The sequence below is a fragment of the Ixodes scapularis genome, unplaced genomic scaffold, assembly GCF_016920785.2.
Source record: "Ixodes scapularis isolate PalLabHiFi unplaced genomic scaffold, ASM1692078v2 PGA_scaffold3__209_contigs__length_174095766, whole genome shotgun sequence".
Taxonomy (NCBI): domain Eukaryota; kingdom Metazoa; phylum Arthropoda; class Arachnida; order Ixodida; family Ixodidae; genus Ixodes; species Ixodes scapularis.
This window is the reverse complement of record NW_024609868.1, coordinates 144,794,305-144,809,256: the sequence shown is the minus strand read 5'-3', so window position 1 is coordinate 144,809,256 and position 14,952 is coordinate 144,794,305. Positions and strand designations below refer to the sequence as shown.

Here is a 14,952-nt window from a genome sequence, read left to right as displayed (position 1 = left end):
GCACTTCGTCCGAGAGATCAATTCGTTTTCAGGCAAGACGCACGAGCAAACCTTTTCCTCAACGCTTGCTGATGTTTTGGCTTTCAAATCGAAGTATCTTTATTCGCTGGGCTAAGCATTATAAAAGGAAAAGCGCGGTCCTAATCTCCTCATCTCTGCAACTTTTCTGTCGCTGTGCTACCGGCATGCTACCGTTTGACAGACGAATTTCTTTTTCATGCGAGATGCACGAACAAACCTTTTTCGGAACGCTAATTGCTGTCTTAGCTTTCAAATCAAATCGTTTTTACCTGCTGGATTAAGCACTGATCAACTGAAAAGGGGCAGCGCTCCGGCTACGCCTCTCGACTCGACGGTCTCAAAAGCAGCGCAGCCATCTCGTTTGTTTACGTGACGTCATGGAGCGCGAAGAAGTCACTCGCGCTACGAGAAATTTTCGGTGCACGAAGAGCGCGCTCGAGTGTCGGTCTCCGGTGGCACTCCTGTCCGTTTAGTGAAAGGAGCATCTAACTCTCGCGCTCCGGAGCACGGACTCAGCGCGCCCGGTGGTGGATTCTAATCTGCACTCCGAGTGCGAATAATTTTGGATTCTTATCCGCACTCCGAGTGCGGTTTGTGCTGGATTCTTATCCGCACTCCGAGTGCGGATTGCGTGCGGAGGCGCGGACGCTCGTTAGCACGAAGCTGTTGAGTCTGTTGGACCTTATTTACCTGCACTCCGCGTGTGGCGCGATTTTGTCGCGGGAAACTATGAACACAGTGGTGTAGATGTTCTCAATTTTGTGTTGTGAATGACATCGGCTTTTATGCAGCCTCGACGAGTCAGTGGGAATATTGGCGGTTCTAGTTTCAGAATTAGATTAATTTCAAGCAAATATTTTTGCTTTTATTGAAAGAAATAACTAGCCTTGGGTGGTGCACTTGAGAGTAAACGGTGCTCATGCCTCGGGGATTGGACGCAGGTGATCAATGTGTATGTATGTGTTTGTGGCGGGGGGGGTGGGACTTTTTTATTAATATTTTCACTGTGGCTAGCATTACGTCCAGTCGGAGCACTGAAACACGTATACCTAACCCCCCCGCCCTCCTCTCTCTCCCCCGTGAACCTGGGAAAGGCGGAGATTTGGACTTAACTTGGGTTACGTTGGACGTAACGCTAGACACTTCGTAATATTTTACCCACTCCAAAACTCGGGGGCATCCCACTCACATCAACCCCCCCCCCCCCTCCCCCCCCAAAAAAAAAGGTTCTGGCGATAATTTTTTTTTCTAGGGTTAAATATTTTTATTGACGAAAGAAAAAAAACTAGAGCAGTGCACAATTTTTATCCCTGTATTGTCTTGTGCTTAGATGCGGTGGCATAGGAAAAGGGGGGGGGGGGGGGCAGGAAAATCAGTCATTTCCAGTAAACAATATCATTAAAAAAAGACCCTTCCCTTTCCTATGCCACTGCCCTCATCATCTCAACACAAGGCAATACACGTCTTCTGAACACTTTTAACACTACTAGATGGGGGAATGCCTGAAAAGTCCCTGGCCATTTGTTACTGTAGCTTTTCTTTTTTTTTTTTTAAAAATGATTTGCGCGTTTGTGAGTAGACGACGATAGATGTGATGGCTGTTAAAAGTTGTGGGTTTCGGGCGCAGCGGCAGCGGAAGTTTGGGACATCTGTGTGTGTGTGTGCTTGAGGGGGGCGGCAATTGCGCCTTGAAAATTGTTTGCTCGCCGTCCGTTTCCACATTACTGACCCCACCAGCTAAGCACCACACAATGTTAATGCGCTAACTGTCGCAAAGCTTCCGTTTTTTTTTTTTGTTTTTTTTTTGCAAATAATAATAATTTGTTTAACAGAAAGAAGAAAAAGAAAATACTGAAGGAAAAATAGGATTGCTTATTTCCTGCTTTCATGCCTTTTTACAGGTCCCCGGAGCGCGAGTACAGTTCAATCTTTACCCAAATGCGCCACTTAGCGCTAATCAATCTCGAAAAAAAAAAAAAAGAGAGAAAAAGAAAGGTGAATGTTTTGCATTTGCAGTAATGTTTTGAGGTGAGCTAGTCGGTGGTGTATAAAAAAACACAATTAAAACAGCGCAAACGAACACAAGGACAATTAGAAGAAGGGACACAGATACAGCGCTGACTCGCGTCTTTTTATGTTGATGTGTTTTAAGAAGACGAAAAAGAGAGCAAGTCGTGAGTCAGCGCTGTGTCTCTGTGCCGTCTTCTACTTGTCTTTGTGCTCGTTTGCACTGTTTTAATTATATGTTTACGATTATGCATTTGTTTCAAATTGAACTAATTCCGAAACACAGGTCTTCCCCCAATTAAACACCGTGCAACTACTAATATTTCTGTGGAATCGGCGCTGCCAACATCAGTGATGTGATTGCTGCACCACTTGTGCCAAACTCTGCGCCAAGGGGCTAACTCTGCTACATCCTGCTACATTTCGCCAAAATATGCAGGGGTGGAAGCGCTGCGCCAATTGTGCCACCCTGCGCCAATTCACTTCCCGGCGCCAGCCTGCTCCAAAACACCAATTTCAACTTTTTTTTTTAGTGTTTTCTCTAAATTTAGTGGAAAACGGTTGGTCACGGGCCACCATGAGGTGGGTACTTTTGCTTAGGTGTCACTGCGGGTGACTCGTACCAACTCGACTGGGGCTCCGAACCATGTCTAACCTCAGGGCGATTCGTCGATTTTAGTTAATCGAGAGTGCGATGTCGTTTTTTACTACAAAGAGTTTATATACGAACACATCGGTTTGGTTTCGGGCATAGTTGGTTGGCGCGGTTGGAGCGCGCATGCAGTTGCCCGTGGTCCCGATTTGCCGTGATCGTGGAAGATGGTGCCTCGGCACCGGTGGGCTACCTTGGCCATTAACATGAGCAGAAGTAAGTGGTCTTTACTAGCTTTACCTGTTATTTGGTAGCCTACCATATTTGGACGCTTAGCCGTGAAGAATCGCGAGCACAGGCACATCCGTTCTCGAGCTCATTTGTCTTGTCAAAACGAAACCAAAACCATCATTGTGTGCGCGAATGTGCACGCTGTCGTGTGTTGTCTACTGCCGTCAAACCACTGGCGAAAACAATACCCGCGATCTTAAGCGAGTTGGTTAATTGGCAGTGCTACACACTTTTTTGCTTCTTTCGTTTAGCGTGGAGGAGTGGGGGTTACATCAGAAATGCCGTACAACACTCCCGCGCTGCCGATTCCTGTCAAGAACGCACCTTAACTTGCTATAGCCACTCTACTCGTATAAGTTTCTGGTTTGGGGGGGGGGGGGGGGGGGGTTGGGTAGGGTAGAGAGAAGTTGGTGGGCTTTTTGTCACGTAAGAAGGCAGCCTGCCCCGCAGGGATCAGCGCCTGATCAGCTACATCTCATTTTCAGTCTCGTTCAAACTGTGTGGGGGACAGTGAGCGGACTGCGTGTAGAAGACAGCGCCAGCAGGAAGAAGAAAAAGGGACGCTCGTGGTAGGTGCGCGAGGACGAGAGTTCGAAGGGCCGTGAGGAACGAAAGAGGCGGTGCTGAACGAGCCCAGGCAAGACCCGGACCACAGGGCAACCGTGGCCTTCTACAGCATCGACGGCACAATTTGAGTATTTATAAAGTGTTTGTCTATGATAGCGCTCCTTGTGTGACTTCCTCGGAGCGAGTAGAACTAGGCCTGATCGGGAATTGACAGGCGACCCACATAACTGCCCCAGTTATGTGGGTCGCCTGTCAATTCCCGATCAGGCCTAGTTCTACTCGCTCCGAGGAAGTCACACAAGAAGCGCTATCATAGACAAACACTTTATAAATACTCAAATTGTGCCGTCGATGCTGTGGAAGGCCACGGTTGCCCTGTGGTCCAGGTCTTGCCTGGGCTCGTTCAGCACCGCCTCTTTCGTTCCTCACGGCCCTTCGAACTCTCGTCCTCGCGCACCTACCACGAGCGTCCTTTTTTCTTCTTCCTGCTGGCGCGCCGTCTTCTACACGCAGTCCGCTCACTGTCCCCCACAACTGTCTTCTCTTAAAGCACTTCTACTGAGTGCACAATAACTCATAAGCAAGGGTGAGGCAGTTAAGGACATGGACAAGGTGGGGAGTGGACACCTCCTGCTAAGAGATGTGAACTCTAAACTGCCCAAAGTACTCGAGCGCATAAAAGAAATTGACTCTGCTCTTCAAACTGTGAAAAAAAAGGTGAACTTCAGTTGTTTCTAAATTACACAGATTCAGCTTAGTCACAACCCTTTTTTTTTGAACATGGAGCCTGTGGGCTCTTCTAGTCAGTGTTTATGCTGCATATGTATTAGTGGCTGTGATATTTTTAAGACAATATATTTTTCCATCCAAAGTAATTAGATATAGCTTAGTATGTTAACTTGGGTGTAGGGATTACTGTATTTTATGAACAGGGATTAAGAACATTTGTATTTAATGAAAACAGGTCAGCAAGGACTGCTTTATTCTGAAACATGTTGTGGTACCTTAATTTTTTTTATGGAGACACGCAATGCACAGCATTTTATGGAGTACATAAGGTTGCGTTGCTCTTCTAGTCGATGCTTAAAGCTGCATATGTACGAGTGACTGTGGTAGTCCAAAGATATAAAATACACATTTTATTTTGCATCTGAATTCTTGTCAAATGTCAGTAGCCTTGTATTTTGTTACTAAACTTGATATAGCCCTATTGAAAAAGGCCAATATGAACTCGGCTCATTGGAAATATTGTATTCCAAAGATGATGATGGAAACCAATAAAAACTTATTGTTATCCGATTAACCCAATACGCACGATGGGAATTCATATCGGAGCACAATATCCCGATATAGTATGCGGTTATTGGTATACAACAGGATATTGGAGCACAATATCCCGATATAACTTGCGGTTATTGGTATACAACACGATATCGGAGCACAATACCCCGATATACTACACGGTTATTGGAATAGAATACGACATCGCGTGCATATTGGTGACCGACATGGACATACTGTACGGCCACACGATATACAAATATTGGTCGTCGATCATGGGACCAAAGGAGAATACAATATGATATCGCGTGCATATATCTCAGAACGCGGGTACCAAGTTACCAACATACATTACGTTGGCATATCCACACGGCAATACGCGAAAAATATATTGGGTGTGGATACACACATAACATAAACGTTCTGCGTTGCGAACACATTAACATTGATCGACAGTGCAAGTATGTACAGCTGTTAGTACGGCACACAGTACACACAGCCTCGCGCGCTTGAAACTAGACAACCACCAAACCATTCAGAATAACTAGCCGGAACACCCGCCGCGACCTACCTTTTAATGAGAAAGCCCAATAACGACGTGCTCATTGGAGTGATCGTTTTCCAACAAATGTTTATTGCAGTTGTAATGCAACAAAAGTTGATCGCCTAACGATAAACCCAATGTACCGGGATGCAATTCGATGTTGCAACACACCATCGCAATACAACAAGAAATTATCGGTGTTGGGACACGACCACCACATCGAATACGATATCAATACGAAGTTACCGACGGTGAGAAATACAACATCATGACACGATATACTAGTTACCGGTGTTGGGACCGAAATCGAACGCTATACGTGACAATGTCGGTTTGCACGATAAAATAATGACGGTGAATAGGTTTGACAGGTCCCGTGCATGTAGTTGCTTCTTACGCACACATTTATCGATATTGACCCACCTTTCTGGGTAATCCTACGTGGTACACAAAATCCACGACGACATGCGAGCACATTTCACCCACCACTTTTCGTCACCTGTTTCGCGAGATACACACACTGTCCAAAAAACGACGTGAAAAATACGTGCACTTGCGCCATCAAACGATACGTTACAGCCTCGTTTTTTGAGAAGACAGTTTCCATCGCCAACACGCGCGCGCGCGCAAGCAGTTTGGGCCACAGTTTGGACTTCGAACTGTTCGAACTTCGAAGAGAGCGAGCCCGGCTGGCCCGGCGCGATGCCGGCGTCGCCGGCGTGCTGGCGAGCCGCCAAGACGAGCATGCGCAGTGCGCAGCGGGCGGGCGTCGGTTGCGCCACTGTCACCACTATGTCTGTGTCAACGACTGTGTGTTGCGCGACCCGGCCAGCCTGGCCAGCCTGGCCAGCCGGCGTGATTGGCGTTCGTCGCACTCGATGTCGTTCGATGTCGCTCGATGTCGTGGGCATCGAGCGAAACCTACACACTTTCAATTGCTTCGAAAGGTACGTATACACGACTCTATTACTTGCAGCATTGAGTGCTTTGGCGTACGCGGATCAAAGTAAACACCGAAGGACAGAAAGGATAAGTGAAGTTTTTAAATCGAGGCCTTTTTGAACGCCTGTGTCCCCTGTTGAAAGCACCTAGCTGTGCTCTGTTGCAGGCGTCATTTCGACTGCGTGTGCTCCAATGTAACGTCGGTCACTGTTCACACTCGGCTAGCTTTGCCAGTTTGTTATCTCATGTACGAAATAGACATAGAAACCAGCGCCGCGTCTCTTTCGGATACTCAGCCTCCAGCCCCCTTCCTTCCGGCGTGCTTTCTGCCGCGCCCGTTCGGCTCATTGGATTCGCGGGCACGTCAGGCTCGTTCGAAGAGGCGTCTGAAGCTGACGAGTCGCCGAAGTGTACCGGAGCTTCTCTTTAGGAAAGCCGCAATCGACGCTCGGCGGCTCGGCTCTGAGCTCGTACTTTTCTCCTCCCGGGTATACCATGAGTGCCGATGAACGAATTTGAAAAAGCGCTAGCGAGTGACTTTGTGACGCCGCCCAACTGTCCTTCTATCAACGGCGCAGAGCAAATGATGTACAGAAAAAAAAAAAAAAGACGCCTTTTTTATATTTTGTTGGCCATGTTTCACCTCAACACAGAGTGAATCGCGGCTGTACGTCGGTTGACTCATTATTGTGCCTAGATTGTAACGGAACCTTTTTGGTGTGATCTTATTCTGATATCGTTATATCTCGCCTTTTTATCTTGGCTGCACACCTCTAGACGACATTCTACGCATTGCACTCCTCGTCGACATGTCGCTGGTGCTTGAGACTAATTGAAAGTCACTGTTTGCTCACTCCTTGGTGCACACATTTTATGTTCAACATCAGTTATCTGAAGGAGGCTCCATGAAACCCTGGAATTTGTTTAGAGGTACCTCTACATACTGTGTTAGAGTGCTGTTTTGTGCGTTGTAGGTTCGCACAAAACCAAATTGCACCTTGTAATATACCCTTTGACTGTTTACTACAATTAAAGTTGCAATGAAACATTGGCCACGAGAGGTGACTCGGCCAACGTGGCCAACAAATTCCTCACATAGTTTTCTCCATGGGTCATTTTGGATGTTGACAAATTTTCTTGTGAATAATGAGTGTTATGCACATATGTTTCTTCTACTTTTCAGACAGGTACTTCAGTTAGATAAACCCCAGCAAAAGCAGCAAGAGAGTCTCGTAGGGTCACACCAAGGATAACGGCATTCCTGCTCGAGTCCCGGGTCTTCTCACCGAACTTCACTGAGCATAATGGTACATTCCCTTTCCTTAACTTTGTGGGAGCCAAGGGTGAAAGACGACGCAGAGGGCACGTGACAGGCGGTCGGCGGAGAAAGAAGTCACGAGCTGGCGCGAGACAGTGCGTGCTGAGCGAGGCTGGAGCTGGGCAGGAACATCGGAGCCGGGCTGCCTGGCTTGGAGCGGTCCACCAGCGAGGTTCAAACCGGACCGGTAGAAGCGGCGAGTCCTGGCCATCTAGCCTAGGCCACGACGATCCCGGGGTGGTTCCGCAGCGAGACTCGGGCAGTGATAGCCCGGGACAGCCAGCCTACGCAGCGCTGGCATGGGAAGGACGATCCGCAGGCCTGGACACTGACTCTGACTGTGAGCTCTGATCGACGGACGACAACAAGGGTCGGCGTGCCTGGACTGCTGGCTCTGAACGACGGGCAACCGTGAGGTAGTAAACTTATTCGCTGTCTTCTCGGTGCTGTATGTCACTCCCTGGGTGACGGGCGGAGCGCATACCGATTGGGCGGTGATTATTAGTAGCTAAGCGAACTCCATAAAGAAACCAGTATTAAAATGGCACATCCAACGTGAGGCTCATTCGGTATGCCTCTGCTTCTAGTCGTCCCCAGGGAGTCATACGGATTCGTTGAGCGGGTTGTTCACTAATGCTAACGATGCCCGTTGAGACAAATATGTTGGAATTTTGGCGACTTGTCTCACGGCAGACCTCAGCAGGTGTCTCCTCGAATCAAGTACCTAAAGGGCTCGAAGAACGAGGTTGAATACACGCTTTCTCGGGTACCCTAGAATAGTGGTTGGCAGGAGACTGGGAGCGCGGTTAAGATGTAAGAAAGTCGTCTCCAGAGGCAGAGGAGAGTCACGGCATGTTCGCTGGAAGGCAGGATAACGAGTGGGAGGAGGGGAAACAGCCAGGACTCATTGCAGATTTAGGATTTAGGCTTGGGGTGATGCGGTAGGCAAGTAAGCGCTTGTCGAGGCCTGGAGTGCAGATGGGTTTTTGACAGTGGGTGTTGGAAAGATTGCGGAAATGGCAGTTGACACCGGGAACACTGGCAGACGAGATTGTCAGCGGGTGTCGGGTAAACTGGCGGAAATTGCGGTTGGCACCTGGAACGCTGGCAGGCGAGTTAATGAGCACTATGATTTGTAACTGCTGGGTCAAGACGGCTAGTTTCTTCGCGTCAGTCCAACAGTCGACAAAAGGCGGAGGGACGACTCTCCCTTGAGGGGGTCGTTCCAAGAAAGCTACGAAGTGATTTAGATGATTCTTTCTCGACTTCACTCTGGCCGGTCGTGGCACTGACAGCAAGACTTTTAATAAGTTATGTCGCGTCACGGCCTGGCCGGGGATGCGGCGGTAGACATTTAGGTGGCTTGTAGCTGTCCAGCTTGCCTTGAGGTGTGAACGGTTGAAGCGGGCTTGCTCGCCGAGCGTGAACGGTGGAAGCAAGCCTAAGCCCCACTTCAGACGGGGCAATTTCCCCCAGCAACTTAACGTCGCAACACCAGCAACACAGGCCGCCTGCGTTCAGACGCTGCAACCAAATTGCTACGACTTGCCATCATCATCATGAAATTTGATTTTTCTTGCACTATATAGACGCACAACTACGTGCTAAAAACATGTTTTTATATCTTTGACTGGCATTAATACTCACTCATGTTTCTGAAAAAGTTTATTTCTAAAAACGATCCATTTGAAACCAGGACCAAGTCTTCAGCTGTCATCCTCACCACCACAGGGGTGTCACGTGAAAATATTGCGTCCCTGATTGGCTGCTGCCGCTTCAAACTTTTCCAGTTTGTTCGAGTTGCGTGTCTGTTTTAAGCCGAACCTGATCTCAGAAATTCGTGCTGATCTGGGAAAACCTAGGGAATTACCCGCCAGCAACCTCAAAATTGCTAGAAAAGTTGCCCCATCTGAAGCGGGTTTTAGGGAACTGAAATCAAGGGCAGTGGAGCTCTGGGTTCAAACCCACCTGGAGACGTTTCTTTTCTTTTTGCCTTTTTTTTAGTATACAGTATATATATATTTATAAATAATACTTTTTTTTAAGTTTTAACGTATAGACGCATAATTTACACACTAATTCACATTCAGAAGTGCCTTTATTCACACACTGTGGCTCCCTAGTGCTTGCAATAGCTTCTTGCTAAGCTATTGCAAGCTCTGCAAAGGGAGGGGCATCTTCCCACCCTTTGCAGGCTGTAAAGCTGTGGCTTGCACAGCTCTAGCAGGTCGCACCTCGCACACTGGCTCCATCATCAAGCATAGGGGCTGCATGAGTCGCGCCACACCGTAAGCCTATGTACGGTCGGGTCACAGCACCTGGGACCATTCGTCGCTGCATTCAGCTGTGGTATGGTGGCATGGTCAGGGCATGAAGCAGGGGTACAACTTGGAAATGCTCATCTTCATCACATTTGAAGCACATTTTTTTATTACTTTTGTGTCGAGTTGTCAGCATTTTAAGGGTGAGGAAGCAAGCAGCAGCGAGAGCAAGAAAAAAAATTGAAACCCGCTCTTATTGAGAATTTATTACAAGCACTAGGAAGCCGTGGAGTATTCTTAAAACGCTTCTAAAGCTGAATTAGCGTATAAATTATGTGCTAGTGCCTCAAAAATAAAAAAAAAAACAATTTAAGTATAATTAATAAGGATAAACATATACACCAGGAGGACTTCAACCAGAACAACACAGTCTGTAAATTTGAAATTTGACACCATAAACCGCTTGGCCACCACCCAATTTTATTTTTAGGTCGTTTATCGAGGTATATGAATTTCGTTTGCAGCTGTGGGCTGCAAGAGAGATAGCCTTATTTTCATTTACTTTACTATTCCCACCAAATATGGCAAGTGACCAAGAATAGAACGTCATTTGTCGGCCGAGGCACTGTGCTTGCATCAAGGCAAACTAGCCTGGCTTGGTAGGCTTATATTTTGTTTCATCACCCGTTTAGGATTCTGTTGTCGCTCATCAAAAGAAAAAAAAACTAAGTCTGACTTATTCTGGTGTGCAGGTACCCTTGCAGTAAACTCTGCTAAATGGGGCAAAATATATATTATACATTTTTTAGCAAATATGCATTGTTTTAGCAAAATGAGCTACACTATTTGACTAAGGTGAAACAGAACGAGCCTTTCCACCTGGGTCTGTTTCCATCTTTCGCAGACACTATTTCCTGGTTTTTGTGGTTTGTATCAGACTTTTGTGTCTCTGACCGGCCAAAGCATCTGTGTTAGACTCAGACTGGTTTCTTTAGGATATGTGCAGGTATTCTTCGCAGCAAATGGCTGCCAATCATGAACACGAGTTTGTTCTCGGCCACCAAGAGCAAGTATTTTCAAGGTGAGCTATTGCCTGCCTATATTTTATTTATTTATTTATTTGGTGATACTGCCAGCATTCTGTGGAACGCCCAGGCAGGAGGTGTACAAAAACAATATTCAAAGACAAGCGGAAGTAGTACAAACAAGCAGACAGCGCCACTGCTCAACAAAGTGCGAGAGTAGTGCTTCAATAAAAGCATCTAATGATCTCAAATCAAAACACTTTCAAGAAGCTTATTCCACTCACACGTGGTTCTAGGAAAAAAGGATGCTTTGAACAAAGTGGTTCCACAAAATGGTTCGACAAGTGTTAATTGGTGTTTGCCTCTCATGGGCCTTGTTTCGTTAAATGAAGTGTAATCACAGAGACGCAGTCGCAAATTACCCTATATCATATTATAAAGAAACTTCAGCCGTCCGTTTTTCTCTGGGTTGCCAAATCACTCAATCCCGATCTTGGGTACAAATCTGAAACTGATGACATAAAACCATAATGGTTGTACACAAACTGCAATGTTTTTTTTTTTTTTGCACAGTCTGTAACATATCGATTGACAGCTTTGTATGAGGGTCCCATACAATACATGCATATTCTAGCATTGGTCTTATGATGGTTTTATAAGCAGTCAGTTTAGTTTCAGGTGAACACAGGTTAATATTTCGTCTTAAAAACCAGAGCTTCCGCATTGCTTTACGAGCTATGAACTGAAAATGTGCACTCCATGACAAATCAGAGGTAATTAAAGCTCCGAGGTATTGATATTGGTTAGCAGTATCGAGTGGTACTCATTTGATAGAATATGTAAAAAAACAAAGGGTTGTTCTTCCGCGTCAAGGCCATTTGAACACGCCTTTTAGAGTTTAGAACCATATTCCATTTTATGCACAATGCATGAACCAAAGATAGACATTAATTTAATTCTTCTTGATCAGACGGGTTGTTTACCTTGGCAAATAAAACACAATCGTCAGCAAAAAATCGGCTTTGTACATTGGGGTGGTGTATCTTTGAATCGTTAATAAAAATTAAAAACAAAAGTGGCCCAAGGACCGAGCCCAGGGGCTCGTCCGAGAAAACGGGTGACTCGGGGGGGAAAAAACAGTCAACACTAACACACTGCGTTTAGTGTTTCATTCTCCTTGGATGGCATTTCCTATGTGTAGTGGTCTTGCATTAGTATTTTTTGTCTCCCTTCTGCAAAAACACCCAAGTTTAATTAAGACCGGGTTCTTTCTTATACATGCAGGTCTTGGTGGCAAGCACCAGCCAATCAAGGCCAGAAGTTTGCTCTTTGCCGCTCATCGCAAGTGTTTTCAAGGTGAGTGATTGATGCCTATCTGGGTTGTGTGTTTTATTCCTCACAGACACTCCATTTCCGGTCTTTATAGTGGTCTTGTGTCAGGCTTTTGTGTCTCTGTCTGGCCAAAGCATCTGTATTAGACTAAGACTGGGTTCTTTAGGACATGTGCAGGTATCCTTCGCAGCAAATGGCTGCCAATCAGAAACACGAGTTTGTTCTCGGCCACCAAGAGCAAGTATTTTCAAGGCGAGCTATTGCCCGCCTATATATGTGATGGCTGCGCCAATTGCGCCAAACTGCACCAAGGGGCTAACCCTGCTACATTTTGTCGAAATATGGGTAATCTGCGCCGAGCCTGCGCCAAAGGGCCAATTTTGGTCGCCTTTCAAAACCGAAACTAAACTAAGTACCGTAACTGAGCATGCATGAGCTAGGCGGCGCAAACGGCCGCCCGACACAAAATATCCTGCATCAATCGTCCATGGTTTTTTTTAATGGTCTTTTCCCGCCATGCCGTCTCTTCTTTCATGCTCTCGTCATCTCGTAAGCAATAATCTCGTCTCGCGATTTTTTTTTTTAACGATAGATGTTGGCGTGTGTGTGTGCTGCAACGCTAGCGTGCTGGGTACCAGCCATGACGTGGCGCTGTGAAACGAAACTATGTTTTGGCGCGGCGGGAGTTGCTTTTTGAGCTGAAGCTGTCGCTCCTGAAATCAACGGCCACACGACATTGCAGATATGGAGCTTCCTAAACTGAAACATAAGGACCGCCGCATGTTCATCAACATTCATGTTCTTGTTTAAAACATACGCTGCTACAAAAATCCCTCTCTAACTCAAAGACTGCTGTGTCGAAGTATTGATTACCTAGGTTTCTCTTGGTGGGCTTTCTTTCGAGAGGGACCCCGGTACGTGCAAAATGTGTTCTGAAGAAAAGTTGAAGTGAGCTAAAGCAAGGAAGGGAATGTCCGCACGCTGAACCCGCAGAGAACGCTTGTTTGTCTCGAGTTCAGTCGTTGCACAAAGCGACCCTGGCTCGCGATGTCTTGTATCAATGCGCTCAGGTTCTTTTTTTCTGTGTTTAGCTCGTACCTCGCCTGCCGGCCTTGCAAGCACGCGGCGCTGGACTCTTTTTTTGTCGCATGCTGGGCAGTTACATTTTGCATAGATTTTTGGCAACCAGTTGGGACGGAGCGGAGAGGCATGCTTTCGGTTTCGATTAAACAGCCGTTTCGCTCGCGCGACAAAGCACATGCACCTGGAAGCCTGCCGGAGTTGCCCTCACGTGCATGCAAACCAACGATGCGAACATAATTGCACGACAGAGGCACCAGCCGGGACGCTTGCAATTTAGTGTTTTACATTTAATTACTTTTGACGAAAATCTGGCACGTCAGCAATCAGTAAAACGGTGGCAAGCGGTTTTTCGGAATTGCTTGGCAATGCCTACAGCACTGTACACTTGTGGGATGTCGCAATGTCTCTTTGGGGACATTAAAATTGGACATTCAATACTACCCTAAGCTAAAGCAAAGCTTGCTCCAGCTTTGCAGAATGTTTCGAAAACCAAAAAGAAATGTGTCATGTCATTGGCATTTCAGTTACATCTTGAAAGACTCCCAGGTGGCCAAACTTGACCATAATTGGTTTATTTCGACGAGCAAGATTCCCTTCGCGTGTCCAGCATTTAAAACAAATATTTTTATTTTTATTAGAATATCTGCTTTAAAAGCTACTTTTGCTGCTCCAAAACACTGTTTTGGCTGCTCCGAAAGGTGCTCCAAAACGGCTTAGGCCAATCACATCACTGCTATATGAGTTCCAGCATTTGTCAAGGAGCGCAAAAATCAAAGCCCGGGGGTTGGCCATTGCAAAAATGTTGACTCGGAAGCGCATAGGGAGGAAGCTTTACAAAAGTATCCACCTGCCTCTACAAGTGAAACCGAAACTAAGAATGTGGGTTCCATTTGAAAAAAAAATTGTCAGCCCGAATTAACTCAAGGCGGCACGGAGCAAACAAGCCACGGTACTAGTAGGCTTGGTTCAGGCTTTTGTAGGGGTGGTCGATGACTCGGTGTTTTCTAAACAGTTATCTTTTTCTAAAAGTGTGGTGGTCAAATATTCGGGGATGGGCATTGAGTCAGGATCTTAAGGTAAAAATTTCATCCACATGCCGGGATTCATGTGCCTTAGGGGGACAAGGCCTTCAAAATTTTAGGTTCGCAAAATTGGTGCATCAGTATTGACGTCTCATTTTACATCAGGCCTCTCATTTTAAAACTCACTATAAATGACATGTCTAAAATTCGTTTGGGTGTACTTCCTTCCAGCAAGTATATGGTTCTGTCTCAAAAGGTCTAATCTGATGTTGACTGCACCTCAGGTCTCCACCGACAATTCATCAGGACGAGACCCAACCGGGACATTAGGGATGAGTGGCTTAAGCAAGGAAGGCTACATATACGACAGCTTCTTGCGGACAAGAACCGAAAATAGATAGACGGTGGATGTTTCATTTGCTATGCCTTTTGGCATGCACATTCTGTTTGTTATGATTGAAAATTCCTGCAGAGTTCAATTTCAACTATTGTAAAAAACCGAGCATGCGCTCAGATCGCAGAAGCGCCTACCCTCTGATTCGAAACGATCCGCAAATAAGCAAAGGGCATACCAGACACCCATACACCTGTTTTGAGCCATGCTCAAAATATTAAAAGAGCACATAAGCGCCAGGTGCTTTGGCGTCTTTGCCACAATGGCGCCGG

General features: G+C 46.4%; 1 long non-coding RNA gene across 7 annotated transcripts in view; it reads left to right on the top strand.

Moving 5' to 3' along the window:
* Positions 1 to 14,952, top strand: part of LOC120850036 — a 75,019-nt gene that overhangs the window by 13,464 nt on the left and 46,603 nt on the right. Inside the window, exon 3 of one of the 7 annotated variants that reach the window (XR_006078130.1) lies at positions 7,429 to 7,979. The exons of the other annotated variants lie outside the window; for them this stretch is intronic. This is a non-coding gene — a long non-coding RNA (uncharacterized LOC120850036). The remainder of the gene's footprint in view (positions 1 to 7,428; positions 7,980 to 14,952) is intronic. 7 annotated transcript variants of the gene reach the window in all.